A 17,866-nucleotide genomic window follows, 5' to 3' on the forward strand; every position below is an offset into this window, starting at 1 on the left:
AGGGGGTCAGGTTATCCTTACATGTATACATTACAATTACATTTTTCCCCCACCCTTTCTTCTGTTGCAACATGAGTATCTAGACATAGTTCTCAATGCTATTCAGCAGGATCTCCTTGTAAATCTATTCTAGGTTGTGTCTGATAAGCCCAAGCTCCTGATCCCTCCCACTCCCTCCCCCTCCCGTAAAAGTATTAAAGTTCTGTAAGCTTAAGGTTTCAAACTCAATGACACAGACATAAATAATGGCACCTAATTCACAGAATGGTAATCAAATAAGTTTACATATGTTAAAGCAAGTTGTAAACTGTTAACAATTGCCAATATGTTAACATAGTTAAAATGTAATACAACTAGGAACAGGATTCAAGCGGCCTGACTCATCCAGTAATCCTTTCCTTCAAGAACACCATGTCTCTCACCTACACGAAATGGAGTATGCCATCATTCAAACATGATGCCAAATATAAATTCATTTACCCTTGAGATCAAATACACATCACTAACCGTATAGTGGTACTAATGGTAATAATGGTAGTATTGATAAATCCATCTAACGGGTTTTAAAGATAGTATTATCCATTTTAACACTTGCTAACAAACCTCAACCAAATTTTATTCAATAAACATTTCATTTGTTGAACATGCTTATTCTAAGGTACACTTGACACTATTAATTTAGGGTATAACTTTAGATGTGTTTATCAGAGGGTTACCAAGGTTTGAGAAATATTTAAAAGCTACAGGGCAGGTATTGTGAACTTTCTGGAATGCTTAGTTTCTTGTAGAACTAATTATATATGGGTTATTTTCTAATTTTTTACCGCTTTGTTGAAAATATTAATATATTCTGAATATAATATTTTTATAAAACTATACAAGTATTTTCTCCATTTGCTTATTGTCTTTAAAAATTGTGGTCTTTACCAATCATCTATTTTGAGAGATTTAATAGAGCATGGTTAATTCTGTTACTAGAATCAAATGCCTGGTTTCAAATAGCATCTCCAATGCCTCTCACCTTTTCATGTGGCAAATTTAGTTAATTGGACTAATTGTTTATCTTCCCTTGTTGTTAAACAATTGGTAACCAATATATCCTGACCATATTAACAAAGGCAATTTATGTAAATATTCTATGCATTGTTTTCTAACATCCAACAATAGGAAAAAAAAAGTACTTACCACCCCCATGGTTGTTATAAGTGTTGGAAATATCAATAACAGATCATGCATTTAGAGTAAGTCCTGGAATAATAAAAAAGTACTCAGTAAATAATAAATAGTTGCAGTTTAACTAAATTATTATTTTATTATTACTACTGTTAATATTATATAGTTTCTGTTGTTGCTACTATTATATATTGCTACCATTTTCCTGTTTCCATGTTTCCTTCTTATTTCTACTATTGGATTGGTCATATTTTCTTTGTTTTATTCCTCCTCACCACTTCAGCCTTGGGGGCAGGGTCTTAAAGGCATTAGTGTATCTCTCCCTTTGAACTGCTTCTTTCTGTTCCTCTACTTAACACTTTTCTATTTCACTTTGATACCCACACCCACACTAAAATGCCTCACTTTACTAAGAGTGTTGGCCTTAGAATTTAGCCTAGGTCAAATACCTCTGGAGGCTCTCTGTTTTTTTGCTGCGAATGCAAGCTTGTATTCACCTTGATGATTATACTGCTATTTTTTGGTGTGGCTTTTCTGTGTGTTCAGTTGGGGTAGGCACCGCTCTGAAACTGTTATTATATTCATTCTGGGCTTTTTCCTGCAGTGTATTGATTGTCCCATGGTTCTTTCCACTTTGTCATTACTTGTGTCTACTTTCTTTCTACCAGACATTTCCTAATAATTTCTGGTCTCTAAATTTAAATATTTAAAAATACATTTAAAAATTAATTTAATTTTTTTTTTTTTTTTTTGCTTTAAGACATCTTGGGTAGATTTTGGATTTAGTTGAATCCAATCTCTTGCTTTAGTTTGCTTTTATTCTTTACTTAGTAGTGTATTTTACTTAGGAATATTTTAATAAAATATTAAGATAACTTCAGGCTACCACATTATGTTATTTAATGATATATTATAAAATTAATTAGCTACTATACCGAGACACTATATCCACTAGCTTCATAACTTACAAGAACAGTGAGAAAAAGCTCCCTGGATATAGACATTGAAAAGTGAAATCTCTTTTTAAAATTTTTTAAATAAAAAGAAAACTAGTAAGCAATAACATTTAAGGGACAATATAAGATTAAATTACGGTTTTGAAGAAAACTGTTTAGGAGGTCCTGGCCTTTGTCTGTACATTGCTTTCTTGTCATTTCTCACTATTGATTTTATTGCCTTTCTCTATTTGTATCAAAAACCTAATGGAATGCATCTATCAGATTCACCTTCAACTGATTTCAGTGTTGTTTTTCTTTCAAAAGCATCTGCAGCACTGTAAAAATTGTTTTGATAGACACAATTTCTTGTCTTTCAATTGTGTTGGTGACTGTGGCATATGGTATTTTTTTTAATTTCTTAGCACTTAAGAAAGGCCTAAAAACTAAAATATATTATACCTCATGAAAAGAATTTAAAAATATTTCTCCCACTGACTGTTCATGGCCTTGGTCTTTTATCATTCAATATACCTCCTCCAAATAGCTATGCTTCACATACTCAGGCTACAATAAACAGCAATAACCTAAAATGCTGCTTTGGTAAGTTTTAGTAAGGGGCACTATTGTTTCTTTTATTATTTATTGATTATTCATGTATAGACTTCCTTTCTAAGTGTACTTTATTAGAGATTCTGAAGGCCAAGGGAGTGAAATGTCTATAAATAAATTTTAGGTATAACAAGTTGATGATCATTAGAACGGTTTTTTATGGAATTTCTCTAATTTCTACTTATATTTTCATGGGATTTAGAGAAGAATAATACACTGCTAGGGTCCATTTTCTCTCTCCCTCTCATAGGGCCTCCCTCTTTTCTGAGAAACAATAATACTGAAATTAAGTCACTTAGCAACCCTACAGTGGCTTCTAGGTGTTCAAGTGAAGAGTCAATGGAGGCATCAAACTTCATTGCCATATTTTGAGAAATTGCCACATTCACCCCAATCTTCAGGAACCACCACCTGATCAGTCAGCAGCCCTCAACATTAAGGCATGACCCTTAACGAGCTGAAGGATTATAATTATCTAAAGACTCAGATGACAGCATTTTTTAGCAATACAAGGTAAAGTATGTGCATTGTTTTCTTAGACATATACTATTGTACAATTAGTAGACTACAGTACAGTATAAATATAACTTTTATATTGACTAGTAAACCAAAACAAAATTGTGACTTGCTTTATTGCAATATTTGCTTTAATGCATTGGTTTGGAACTGATCCCATACTATCTCTCAAGCGTTATATATATAATAGATATACATACATATATGTAATATATAATATATATTTAAGTATATGTTCTCTGAAAAATGATACCATGCTTTCACAATGTGCATTTCATATTTGAACTAAAACTTCCTTGTGCATCATCGCCAAATCTAAAGTCAGGTTATAGACAAGTATAATTCAAATATTGGTTAATTTTTCAAAACATATAACTTCCATTTGGAGTTTTGTTAATAAGAATAAAAATAAACAAATTTTCAATGGTGTTGCTGATAGGATTCTCCTTGAGTTTATTTCCTGGCAATCTATTTCAACTTTTCCAGGACAATGTAAGCTCTTTGCATGCAAAGAATGATTATCTGCTTATTAATAGACATCTAGAAGATAGAACCATGCCTGATATATTTGGCACTCAGTAAGTGTTTAATGAATGCAAATTTAATCCTTAAAATGCCTATTCAAATATTTCAATTTAATTGAGCATACAAGATAGAAACTAAAAACTTTAGAGAAGATATATTGACTATAGGGGTAACAAAAGAAATTATAAAATGATAACTACTTCCCAGCATTCCCTTTTAGCATCCAATGTCTGTGGTCCCAGGATAGATAAATTGATGGCCAGATGAACATTTCTCAAGAAGGATAATGCATATAAAAACACTGTGTTAATTGTTTCTTCTGGATGACAACCATGTATGTGGATTCTACCTTTAATAACTAGTGCAGACACAGAAAAGTAGAGTTACAGCTCAGATACCATGTGAATAGGATGGATGCAGCAATCACAGCAGAAGTATACTCCTGACTGTTCTTCATTTATAGTATTCATAATGATTTCTTTATTTCTCTTTGTCACCATCTGTATTTTCATCCTGTTCATTTGGAGCAATACTTCTAACGAGGTAATTTTTTGTTGTTTTTGTTTTTTAGGGCTGCACCTGCGATATATGAAATTTTCCAGGCCAGGGGTCAAAATGGAGCTGTAGCTGCCTGCCTACACCACAGCCACAACAACATGGGATCCAAGGTGCATTTGCAACCTACACCACAGTTCAGGGCAATGCCGGATCCTTAACTCACTGAGGTGAGGCCAGGGATCGAACCCATGTCCTCATGGATACTAGATGGGTTCATTACTGCTGAGTCACAATAGGAATTCCTGGAGTCAGATTCTTAACCAATTTAACAACACATTTGGAACTCCTAGGATGGAATTTTTTGCCTCAAAATTAAATTCTTTCTAAGTCATAGGTACTTACACTGGACATTATTTGGGATCAGTTTGATTCCAAGATATTATATAAACTCTTCCCTCTCCTCCTTTCTTCCTATCCTCTCTGTGTCTCAGGATTTATAAAAGGATTACCTCAATTACTGCTTTACTAAAAGAGCTATTTAGTGATTTCAACATGTAACAGACCAAACAAAAGAAAACATTTCAAAATGTAAGACACTGAAATTTTGCTGAGCAACACTGTATCGATCATTAGTTTAAATTTTTTGCCAGCAACTGAATGAACAATTGTGGATGATGCATATAATTATCTTGTTCTCATTGTTTTAGATTTAGAGTGAAAAAGACAGAACTAAGTAAGCAATAAAGTAATGAAAACAACTATAAATTTCATAAATCCTGGATTTTTCCATGTTTTCCAGACTTACTCCACTATGTTACCCTGTGTTACACTTATTTTCGTCTTTCACAGCATTAACCATGTTTTAATTTTTTGCATAAACTACTGAGTTACTTCACTTTTGAAGTCTCATCTAGACGTCTCAGATTTTTTGTGGATTTCTGGTTTCAAAAGTAGAGAAAGGTTCAGTGAAGGGGTATACACACAGAGATACGGTTAAGAACACCAAACACGCTTTTGGCACAGGTAAGAGATAGCTCTTAAATTTTTTTTTAAACTGTTTTGTTTCATTAAAGTATTGAGCTATATAGTAAAACAAGCCTGAGCACTATGTTATTAAATTTGAAAGTTATATTCATAATTTTTCTCCCTGTACAGAATGTTTGGTCTTATGTTATTAAGTTTACAGAGTCAGTCTTCCGTCTATCCTTCTGTCAGTATTTTCAGTTTATTTTTTTAAATGAATTATTTTTTTCCATCATAGCTGGTTTACAGTGTTCTGTCAATTTTCTACTGTAGAGTAAGGTGACCCAGTCACACATACATATATACATTCTTCTTCTCACATTATCATGCTCTATCATAAGTGATGAGATATAGTCCCCAGTGCTATACAGCAGGATCACACTGCTTATCCATTTGAAAGGCAATAGTTTGCATGTATTAACCCCAAGCTCCCCATCCATCTCACTCCCTCCTCCTTCCCCTTGGCAACCACAAGTCTGTTCTCCAAGTCCATGATTTTCTTTCTGTGGAAAGGTTCATTTGTGCCACATATTAGGTTACAGATATAAGTGATATCATACAGTATTACTCTCTAAGTTTAAATATAAATTCCACTTTAAACAGTAAACTTCAAAGTACTTTAAAAATTAGTAAGCAAAATTCTTTATATTCCTCAAGTGAAACATGCATCACATAGGTGCTCCAACCCTGGCCATCAATAGGACTGAAGGTAGTGCATATCACTGACACCAACTGAAGGCATGATTTTCCTTCCCACCTTCTGAACAGTAACTATACTAGAAGGAAACCTTTGGCTTGTGAATATTTGTATTTGCATAAGAGAATTTCTTTAAGGTGATCAATGCAGTGCAAAATCCATACTGAATTTAGTCACCGTATGTTATTATAAGTTCATTTTCTTAAATGATCCTGTTTAAAATGGATTCAAACAGATGGACAGAATCCTTCTGGATAGAAGTCAGCTGAATAATTGAGCTATGGTATTTAGCAAACACATGGAGAAATACTAACGGACACAAATATCACAGATATCATTTTGTATTTTCCTTAATAATTTCTTATTGCTGAAAACTGGAAAATGAGTATTGTAATGACCACCAGGAAAATTATGGCCACTTAGCTCTTTATTATTAGCAATTTGAGAATTCAGTCCTTTCAAACCATCTGTATTCTTTTGTTTGTAATAGATCGTGAAAATAAGTTTTCTCACTGTTCAAGGAGAATGGTTAAAAAAAAAAAACAGTAAGAATAAGTCTGTAATTGATTTCTGCATTGGGTAATTTAAACTTATTCAGAATGGTACAATCCAAAGTATATAATGTAGCAGAAATATACATTGTTAAAAATCACTACAGAAGGGAGGAAACATGATAAAGTATTCAGTCTGAAATGTTCTGTTTAATTTTCAGCATTGGCAACTGTCAACATAAAATGAATACCGGAGTTCCTGTTGTGGCGCAGTGGTTAACGAATCCGACTAGGAACCATGAAGTTGCCAGTTCGATCCCTGACCTTGCTCAGTGGGTTGAGGATCTGGCATTCCCAGTGAGCTGTGGTGTAGGTCACAGACGCGGCTCGGATCCCGCATTGCTGTGGCTCTGGCGTAGGCTGGCGTCTCCAGCTCCGATTAGATCCCTAGCCTGGGAATTTCCATATGCGGTGGGAAGCGGCCCTAGAAAAGGCAAAAAGACAAAAAAACAAACAAACAAAAAAAGCAATACAGATCTGTGACTCAAGAAATTTTAGTTCTCATTTTCTTTCTGAAAGGCAGTGAAAGGTCAATTTGATCTCCCATGTGTCTAGTGCTGGCATTAGGAATTTCAGAATACAATTTCTTTTGGATAAACTATTAATATAATTGATTTACTAGTTACCTTTTTAAATCTAAGAGGTTAGAATCTGAATATTTCATAAACAATTATTTTGATAAGTCTGTTAAACAGACTAAGAAGTGGAAAAATGTTGAAATGCACATTTAAAACATATTTAATCTTGTGTATTAGCTCAATTGAAATGGCACTAAACTGCATACTTAAGATATTTAAATAATTAACTTATTGTGATATTTATTTATTTTATATTTTATACTTATTTTTGAAATACCTGACCTATTAGCTGTGGCCAAAAGCTTAATCACAATTTTCACACAGAAGACTACAAAGCAGAATTTAGAAGTAGAAGTAAGACTGCCTTAATTTTCTCATTTAATTATTTTAGAAGATAAAAATTATTCCTGTAAACACTAGATGGCTTCCCTGCATTTCACAAGGGGAAAACAATGGTAACAATCAGTGTTTTTTCAGTGCTGTATGAAGTTGAAAAACACAGAATTAATTAAATGTAAATACTGTATGTATTTTAAAAGCATTGTGAAATAATCAGATTGCAGAAACAGAATAGTATGAAGGACTGGTCTGTAATTATTTCTGGAAAAAGGAACTGACAGTCAAAAAGACATAATTCCTTAAGCAGTAAGTGTGTACTTAGGATATAGTAAGCACCTAATAATTATAATATTTATTAATAGTGTTAATATTTAAAATACGTAGAGTTATCTTAGAATAAATATATAGGTATATAATAATTTTTCTTTCAAATGCTTAACTTTTATTAATAATGGCTTAGTCTTATTTATATAAATCACATTTTCTAAAACCCTAAAAGACGGTGTTGAAATTAAATTTACCTATATATATGTGGTATACGGATTTGATGGGCTATATTATGTAGGCAATGCTTAATTCAAAAGGTAAATTAGGGAGTTCCCATCATGGCGCAGTGGTTAACGAATCCGACTAGGAACCATGAGGTTGCGGGTTCGGTCCCTGCCCTTGCTCAGTGGGTTAAAGATCCGGTGTTGCCGTGAGCTGTGGTGTAGGTTGCAGACGCGGCTCGGATCCCGCGTTGCTGTGGCTCTGGCGTAGGCCGGTGGCTACAGCTCGGATTGGACCCTAGCCTGGGAACCTCCATATGCCGCGGGAGCAGCCCAAGAAATAGCAAAAAGACAAAAAAAAAAAAGCTAAATTAGTTAAATATGAGCTGATATTGATATAACGTTTATTGATAATTTGCATTCATTTAGAAAATATCTTATTCCCAATATCTATTTGGTGATGAATTTATAGTAAATGGCTTTCTTCTAAATATTTAATTATCTAGATTTATAACTAAACTTTTAAACGCAATACTGTATGTGTTGAAAGAGAATTTTACTTGCCTTTTAGAGATAGGAAATTATGGAGTTCCTTCAGTGGGTTAAAGACTACATAAAGCAATTTAAATATTCTTACTTATAAAAGTTCTGGTCTCCAACATTTGGTAGTAGATGTTCTCTCTAGTCTTAATTCTTCATGTTTATTTCAACATTTGGTTCTACCTCTTAGTATTCTAACTCAAGACTTCATTTATCATCACTTTTGGATACTGGACATATAAGAACTTTTTAACCAGCTCTTAAGTAACAACTCACATTCAGGTGAAAACTCCACTCCATTGTAGTATGAACGTTGTAAAACTTTCATGTCCATATACATAAATATTTGGGGTATACTTTTTGGTGTTTGTATTACTTAATCACTTAACTCTTGCAAACTTAACCTAATGCTTTTTTTTCTCTGATCTATCTCTACATGTATTTCTTCACTTTATCATATATAGCTTAGAACAACTTTGGTCACACACCATTAACTACTCTTTCTCTCTGGCTTAAAATACAATATAATTTAACAAGTTAATTTATAGGAAGAAAGAAAAAAACACTTGAATTATATAGGAAACTTAAGTTTCAGGCCTTGTTGGACTATTTAAATTTTGCCATTTGTTCACATTTATAAAATTATAAAACCTATGTAAATATTAAAATAGGCCTTCAATGAATTTGAATATGAAAATAAATATGTAAGATTTATAAGTGTTGAAAAATGAAATAAAGTATAATGGTTTATGTGGATAAAATACAATATAAGGTTTTATGAAACTCATTAAGATTCTAAAAAGGCATTTGTAGTTTGAGTATATGGCTTTGATGAATTACAAAGTTTTTTTGTTTTTTAAGTTGAGCACATAGATTTTTGCTCCTATTGGCAGCCCATAACCTACATGTTCTTTATTAGCCTAATATAACTTGGCCGTTTAATTTGCAAATCAATAAGAACACTTGCAAATCTATTTATGCATGTGGCCAAATACCTACATATCAAGTGTAAACTGGTTAATGCCACATTTGGTAAGATATACTTGGAGAATTATCTTTAGCTGTGTAGTAATATTAAGAGCAATCTAACTATTTGGGAAGATTTAACCTTACAGAACAAAATTTATTCATCTATTCATTTTGCTGATGTTTATTATGTAATAGCAATGGGTTTTCTTTGTTTAAAATTAGCTTTAGTAATAATTTTACTAATGTATCTATGTATTAAACACTTCAGATGAAAAGAAAAACATAACTAAATTTTTAATATTCTGCCTCCCATTCCTATATCATCCTTATCCTGGCTGTCTAATTTAATACCAGCAAAGACATGTATAAGCCAAATCAAAAGATGTGAAACATAGAGAAAATTCAAAAGTGCTAAGTTAATGAAAAATTCACTATCTATTAAATTTATTATTTAACGATATAAATCTGTTCTTTTGCCCCATGATAAATTAGACATTACTTATGTTGACTAAATTTGAATGAGCATTCCATAATATATGTAATAATCTTAATTTACTTAGAATCGATCAAAGATATTGTTATTTATTAAAGAGGTATTACGTTATTTTTATTATGGTATTGGGTGTAGTCAAATAGTAGTATGTTTTGACACGCTGCCTGACCTGGTTATATCTAGCAAGTTAACATCTGACAACTCTGATTGGGGTATACAAAAATACAATTTGAGGAATTGGTACTAGGTATTATTTGAAATACACAAGTCGACTTTTAAAAATTAATCAATAATAGTATAAAAACTCATTATGCTATAATCTTAGAAGCAAGATTATATGCTTATGCTTTCGTGTTGTAACACTATGAAAGTGTATACCATTCAAGGAACTTCTTTTACCTAAAATGTGTTCTTCATCTCCACAAATGGGTTTTGTAATCATCACGATGGAATTAGACAGGAACTGAAAAAAAAAAAAAAAAAGATATTGAAGACTTCATTCTTGAAAATGAATCAATGAGTATACCAAAGTTACCAAGAAACTTTGCTCCACTAAAATTTTAAGACATAGTAAAGCCTTTCCTGAGGTAATTATATTAATAACTGATATCTTAAAGAGATGTTAAAAAGGGGGATAACATAGTTATGTAAAAAATCTAAAAAAAGTAAGGCATAGGCAAAATATACCCAGACAAATTATATAATATTCAGTTAAATTTAATCTGTACCTACCAGTGGGGAAAAAATCTAGCAACTCTGGTCTTGCTGAGAAATAAAAACATCAAGTCAGAAAAGCAACAGCTAGGGACAGATAAAGGAGAAATGTGTAAAAGAGACCTACACTCTAGTACCAGTTTAGTTATTTGTTTTCACCAGCTCCATTCTCACTGTATACTTATTTGCCTAATTACTTGTTTTTACTACTAATTGACATTAATTCAAGTCAATTTTTAAAAATGTCCATGCCACTGGCAGATATCTGTGATTCTTCTGGAGGCTTCACTGTTAGCATTTTGCTCTGCTGCCTAGTTACAATTAATATGTAATACGTTTATATTATTTATTTAAAATAATGAATAATTTGTTAATTAGTGAGAACCAGTTTTGTTTTAATGTTGCAAAATGGCAATTGAAATTCTCACTGAAAACTCACTAGCTAGATATTAAAGTTAAAATAAGACTGTTTCATGCTGTGCTTTTTCTTTTGATAACCATTTATGAAATCCATTTATTCTTAGCATACGGAAATTCAAGCTGCATCTGTTTTAGATTTTAAAACATCAAACTCTACAAGGTGGAAATTAAAAGCAGTGTTTACTAATAATAATTGCAAAATAGACCATAAACTGTAATAGCACTTAACAAAATTAAAATATTGTTTAAATAGATATTTATCAGTAAAAAGCATTTAGGAAAAAAGCCTATATCATCATAGATCAAAGACTTATTATCTTTCCCCATATCTAAGTGGAAAATACTAATGTAAATAGTTTTTCTCCTCAATTAACTTACATTTAAGCAACAGTATTAAAATGAAAACACTGACATTACTGTCAGCTAAAAGGCAAAGCTTGAAAATTTTCAATTATAGTCAGAATCTTTTAAGCTGCTATTTGAAATTACTACATGAATTTATTACTATATTTTTAAAATTTAGTTTGCTATTTTAATTTTATTTGTACCTAAATATTCATGCTGTTGTGTGTTTTCCAAAGTCACAGATTTTCACTGTAGAGTTAATGGCTTTTTTAAATATAACTAATCTACAACTCTAATAGGAGATCAATAAATACTGGATACTTAAATATGGTTATATCTTAGTAAAATGTAAGAAATATTAACAACAGGGTACCATATTTTACTAGCTGAAAATTACTAATTTCTATATTTTTAGCCCTTAGGGAGGTCTGACTATGAGTCTGATGTGACTGTTCTCAAAGTTCACACTGGAGAAAGTAAAAAGTCTCATGTTAGACCTTGAACTCAATTCAGAAGTCACTAAGGATACTGCCTTTTGTGCCAAAAGTATCTATTTAGCTAAAGGATGTATACCATTGGAAAAAATGTGAAAGTTTGACAATCCAAGTGTTCACATGTTCACCAGGTAAGAGTATCATATATTAGAATTATTAAGATGGGATGTGAGACAGAAGACAGAAGGGGCAAAGTCAAAAAAAAAAGGATGAGGATTGATTCAGTTATGAAATGAAAGGTAGTATCTTTAGGATTTTCTAGGTAACTGTTAGAGCTCATCAGTGAATTTGGTTAATTTTCAGGATACAAAATTAATACACATAAATTGATTGCATTTCTATATACTAACAATGAAAGATCAGAAAAAAAATTGGGGAAACCATCCCATTTATCATCACATCAAAAAGAATAAAATACCTAAGAATAAACCCACCTAAAGGGACAAAAGACCTGTATTCTGAAAACTGTAAGACACTGATGAAGGAAATCAAAGGTGACACAAACAGATGAAAAGATATACATACTCTTGGAATGGAAGAATCAATACTGTTAAAATGTCAATATACAGATTCAATGCAATCCCTATCAAATTACCAATGACATTCTTCACAGAACTAGAAAAAATATTTTAAAATTTGTTTGTAAACAAAAAAGATCCCAAATAGCCACAGCAATATTGATAAAGCAAAATGGAACTGTGAAGAATCAGGCTCTCTGACTTCAGAATATACTACAAAGCTATGGTCATCAAAAGAGTAAGTACTGGCACATAAAGAGAATAAAGATAAGTGAAAGAGGATAAAAAGCCCAGAAATAAAGCCAAACACCTATGGTCAATTAATCTGTGACAAAAGAAGCAAGGACGTACAATGGAAGAAAACCTCTTTAATAAGTGGTTTTGGGAGAACTGGACAGCTACATGTAAAAGAATGAAACTAGAACATCCCTAACACCATACACAAAAATAAACTCAAAATGGATTGAAGACATAAATGTAAGGCCAGATACTATAAAACTAGAGGAAAATATAGGCTGAACACTCACTGACATAAATTTAGCAACATCTTGTTTGATCTACCTCCTAGAATAACAATAAAAACAAGAATATACCAATGGGACATAATTAAACAAAATCTTTTGCACAGTAAAGGAAATCATTAAAAATGACAACCCACAGAATAGGATAAAATCTTTGCAAATGATGCAATTGATGAGGGCCTAATTGCCAAAGTATACAAACAACTGATACAACTCAACAACAAAAAATAACCCAATCAAAAAATGGGAAGAAGACTTACATAGATATTTCTCCAAAGAAGACACATGAATAGCCAATAGTTACATGAAAATATGCTCAACATCACTAATTATTAGAGAAATGAAAATCAAAACTACAATGAAGTAGCACCTCACACTATTCAGAATGGTCATCTTTAACAAGCCTACAAATAACACATGCTGGAGAAGATGTGGAGGAAAAGCACCTCCCACTATTGGTGAAAATGTAAATTGGTACAACCACTATGAAAAACAGTATGAGGGTCCTCAGAAAACTAAATATAGAATTTTAGTTCTATATTTCAATCCCACTCCTGGACATGTATATGCACAAAACTATCATTCAGATAATACATGCAACTGTATGTTCCCTGAAGCACTATTCACAATAGCCAATGGACTTAAATGTCCATTGACAGATGAAAGGATTAAGATGTGGTTCCATACACAATGTAATATTACTCAGCCATCAAAAAACAAAATAATGCCATTTGCAGCAACATGGATGTGACTAATATTATCATACTTTCTAAAGTAAGTCAAAAAGAGAAAGACAAATACCATGATATTACTTACATGTAGAATCTAAAATATGCGACAAATAAACCTATCTACAAAACAGAAATAGACATTCAGATATAGAGAACAGACTTGTGGTTGCCAAGGGGATGGGAGAGTAGATGCATGGGGAGATTGGGGTTGGTAGATTCAAACTATTATATTTAGAATAGATAAGCAATGAGGTCCTACTGTACAACAAAGGGAACTATATCCAGTCTCATGGAATAGAACATGATTGAAGATAGTGTGAGGAAAAAAATGTATATATATGTATGACTGGGTCACTATGCTGTACTGCAGAAATAGATACAACACTGTTAATCAACTATACTTTAATAAAAGAAATACATAAAATTGAAGTGTTTAAAAAAGAGAATGAAAGGTATCATCACCTGCAATTAATTTTGATTTCAAGTATCCTGTCAATTAAGACCATTTTAATGAGATGTACTACCTTTGCAAGATGATTGATTGTGTTTGTGCTCATACCTGTTCAAATACAAGACTTCAAATCTGCAAATTTAAATAATGTTCATATATGTCAATATGTTTTACATATTTATGTGCTATATTAATAGACAAAATATGTAAAATAGGTCATTGAAAAGTAATTGAAATGAAAATAACAGTAGATATTATTTACCTTTAACTTCATATTTATGTAAATAATAACAACAAATACCCACAGAATATTACCAACATATATTTGACTTGTTAATCATATCATGTAGTAGTTATATGCATAAAATAAGCAATATCTGCTAACATTTATGAACTTTTAAGTTATTCCATTTCATAACTTCTATATTTTAATTTATGGGTATGGAGAATTGAACAAATATTATAATGTTCATATCGTACTAATGAAATTATTTATGAATAACTTTTATCAATCATATCAGACTACTTAAAATTCATGATATGATAATCTTCAGAAAGGTAAGCATTAACATTAAGTTAAATTTAAATGTATTCTTAAAAAATTAACAGTGTATTCTGTGTCCTTAGTATTGAGTTATCCAGATTAATCTGTTTTTTACAATATATCATCATTAGCTTTTAAGTCTGCACAATGTCCTTAATAATGAAAGAATTCTTCTTTAGACTAAGTCTGCTTAAATAATAATAATAATATTATAACTAAAGATGACAATAAAGACAGAAATGATATATGAAGCCTTACCATAGTTTACTGAGGTATTCAATTGACAGAATTCTAGAATGCCTTGCATATTCCTTAAGCAATTTTTTTAGAAAAAATTGTTTTATATTTCTAGAGATGATAATATCCTATAGGCATGTATTATGTTCAAGAAAATATCTTTGATTTATATTGCCTCCAATTAAATGAGCCAACTAAAGAGTTAAGTAACACTATTTGTAAGCATTAATGCTAATCACCTAATTTAGCCCATCTAATTCACTATGTAGTCCACAAAGAATTACAAAAGTTTATCAAGATGAAATACATTGACTTCAGCTTTGATGCCATTCCTATACTGAAAATTGTGTAAACTGTATAAAGTTTCTATCTAAGAAATGTATTGTTATAGAGCAGCATATATAAGGACAAACAGAACACCTATTTTGCATAATGGAACTGTAAATGACAGCAATATGGGTCTCCATATGTTATATCAGTCTTTTCTTCTCATTTGCACTCCCCATTCAGCCAAATGACCACATAATGATTTTTCTACAAAATCTTTTTAACAAAAGCAAGTACTCAAATATCTGTCTCTGGACATTTACAAACTTTAATGTGTCCTGATCAGAGTCAAGAAGAGGGACAATAACACAGTTTTCAAACACAAACACAAATGTACGTTTAATTATTTACCACCTTGAATTATCATGTTGCTTTAATACAGAGAATTGTATGATGATTTAGGACACATTGTAGTCACTAGTACTTTTTTTGGTGAGAATCCCAAAGATATATTTCTTTTCATTCAGATCATATACATGTTAAAGCCAGCTTGCTGATATTTGAAAAACGCTAATTGTTATTGAGCCTGGTCACTTGCTACAAAAACAAAGAAACATATGGAGAATCATATATGCATATTTATCTACTGGCATAATTTAAAGGTGCTGTGTCCAAAGTTTGAGAATCTCTCCTTGTTATATGCAAAAACATTGTCCATTATAGTCTTAATGTAGTTCATTTATTTTGAAATCATTTTTATTACTTTTGAATATTGAGTTTAACCTGCTGAAAGATTGTGAGCAAGATTTATCTTTAATTTAAAGAAAATATATGCAAAATTGAATATATATGAATTTAACTTCAGTAGCCATCCACGGAAGTCATAAATAATAAAAAAAAAATTGGTGGTGATAATAGGAGTTTCCATACTCTGCTTTATCTACTTTTATGCATATTTACTATTTAGAGAGGTTTCTTCTAATAACTGTCAACAGACCTAGAGTACATTTTTAATATTTTCTTTTTTCTTTTTTGTGGCTACATTCACAGTGTATGAAAGTTCCTGGGCCAGGAATTGAAACTGAGCCACAGTTGCAGCAATGCCGATCCTTAACCCATTGTGTCACAGCAGGAACTCCCAAAATACATTTTTTAAAAAGGCTTTGCCTGCTAATAATTTTTCTTAGTTGTTGAAAGTGTTTAAAATTGATTTAAAGTCTATTGTGTTTTCATACTTCTGGAGAAAATTTTTACTATTTTTAGGCAAAATTCCATCCTAACATGGAAAATATCAATTATTCTTAATATCAGTAAAAATTAGAAATAAAATTTAAAAATATTTACCCATATTCACCATTTCTTGGCTCGAGTATATATATATATGTAATGTATATATATGAAGGAATATACAATGTTTATCCAGTATTATTTTACTTCTGCTTTAATTTTTTTTTCTTTTTACAGCCACGCCTGAGGCATACAGAAGTCCCTGTACTAAGGGTCGAATCTGAGCTGCAACTGCTGGCCTTTCCTACAGCCTTGAGAACGCTGGATCCAAGCTGCATCTGGGACATATACTGCAGCTTGTGGCAATGTTGGATCTTTGACCCAGTGAACCAGGCCAGGGATTGAACCTGCATCCTCACGGACACTGTCAGGTTCTTAACCTGCTGAACCACACAAGAACTCCTGTTTTAAAAATTTAATTAACATTACTTACAGTGTATTATTATATGTGTGGATAGAATTCTTGGCTGAGGGTATTTTTTTTTTTTAGCATTTGATGATAACACTTCCATTAGTTTCTGGATTGTGTAGTTTCTGATTAAAAATATGCTGTAATGTCTCTGTTCTTATTTAATGTGCTTTTTTTCCTTTGTTCTTTAAGATTTTTTTGGTCAAACATTTAAGCAAATTGGTTATGACATGATTTAATGCTGTTTCTATGTGTTTAATGAGGATTTTCTTGATTTCTTTAGATGTATAGTTTATAAATTTATCAAATTTAGAATAATCTATCTATGAATCCTTTAAATATTCATGAACATTGACCCCTTCCTCATCCTCAAATAAACTTTAGTTAGACTGCTTTTTATTATTTTAGAGCACACTGAAATTATTTTTTTCATATTTTTTCTCAACATGCTTCATTTTTGCCCTAGATTCTATGGTGTCTTCAAATTCATTAAGGCTTTCTTCTGTAATATCTAATCAATGGTTCATTCCTTTCCAATGATTTTCAAATTTTATTATAGCTTCTATCTTTAGTGGTTCCTCTTTTTATGTATCTTCCAGCTTCCTTCTCACTATTTCATGTTTTAGTTTACTTATTTGAATGTAACTTGTAACTGTTCTAATGCTTTTGTCTAGTTATTTCATCACTGGTCTCATTTCTGGATCTGTTTCTAGAATTGATATGTTTTGTCCTTTATGGGTTGCATTTTACTGCATTTTGATATGGTTATTTTATTTGTTTGGATGCTGATACTTTTAATTTTACCTTATTGAATGTCTGAATATTTTTGTCTTCACCTAAAGAATATTGTTTTTTTTTCTTGTAGGCAATTTATTACCTTAAGCGTCAGCTTGCATTTCAATTAGTGTTTTAAAGCTTTATGAGGGAATGTCAGGAGTACCCTATATGTTAAGCATTTAGCCATAATATTAAGACATTGTAGAGTACTACT

At 31.5% G+C, this 17,866-nt stretch overlaps 1 long non-coding RNA gene across 1 annotated transcript in view; it reads right to left on the reverse strand.

Moving 5' to 3' along the window:
- The window catches only part of LOC110262019, a 190,291-nt gene continuing 173,598 nt past the window's right edge, over nucleotides 1,174-17,866 (reverse strand). Inside the window, exons 2-3 of the long non-coding RNA XR_002346503.1 lie at nucleotides 10,337-10,400; nucleotides 1,174-1,248 (exon numbers count right to left, since the gene is read on the reverse strand). This is a non-coding gene — a long non-coding RNA (uncharacterized LOC110262019). The remainder of the gene's footprint in view (nucleotides 1,249-10,336; nucleotides 10,401-17,866) is intronic.

The sequence above is a fragment of the Sus scrofa genome, chromosome 8 (genome assembly GCF_000003025.6).
Source record: "Sus scrofa isolate TJ Tabasco breed Duroc chromosome 8, Sscrofa11.1, whole genome shotgun sequence".
NCBI lineage: Eukaryota > Metazoa > Chordata > Mammalia > Artiodactyla > Suidae > Sus > Sus scrofa.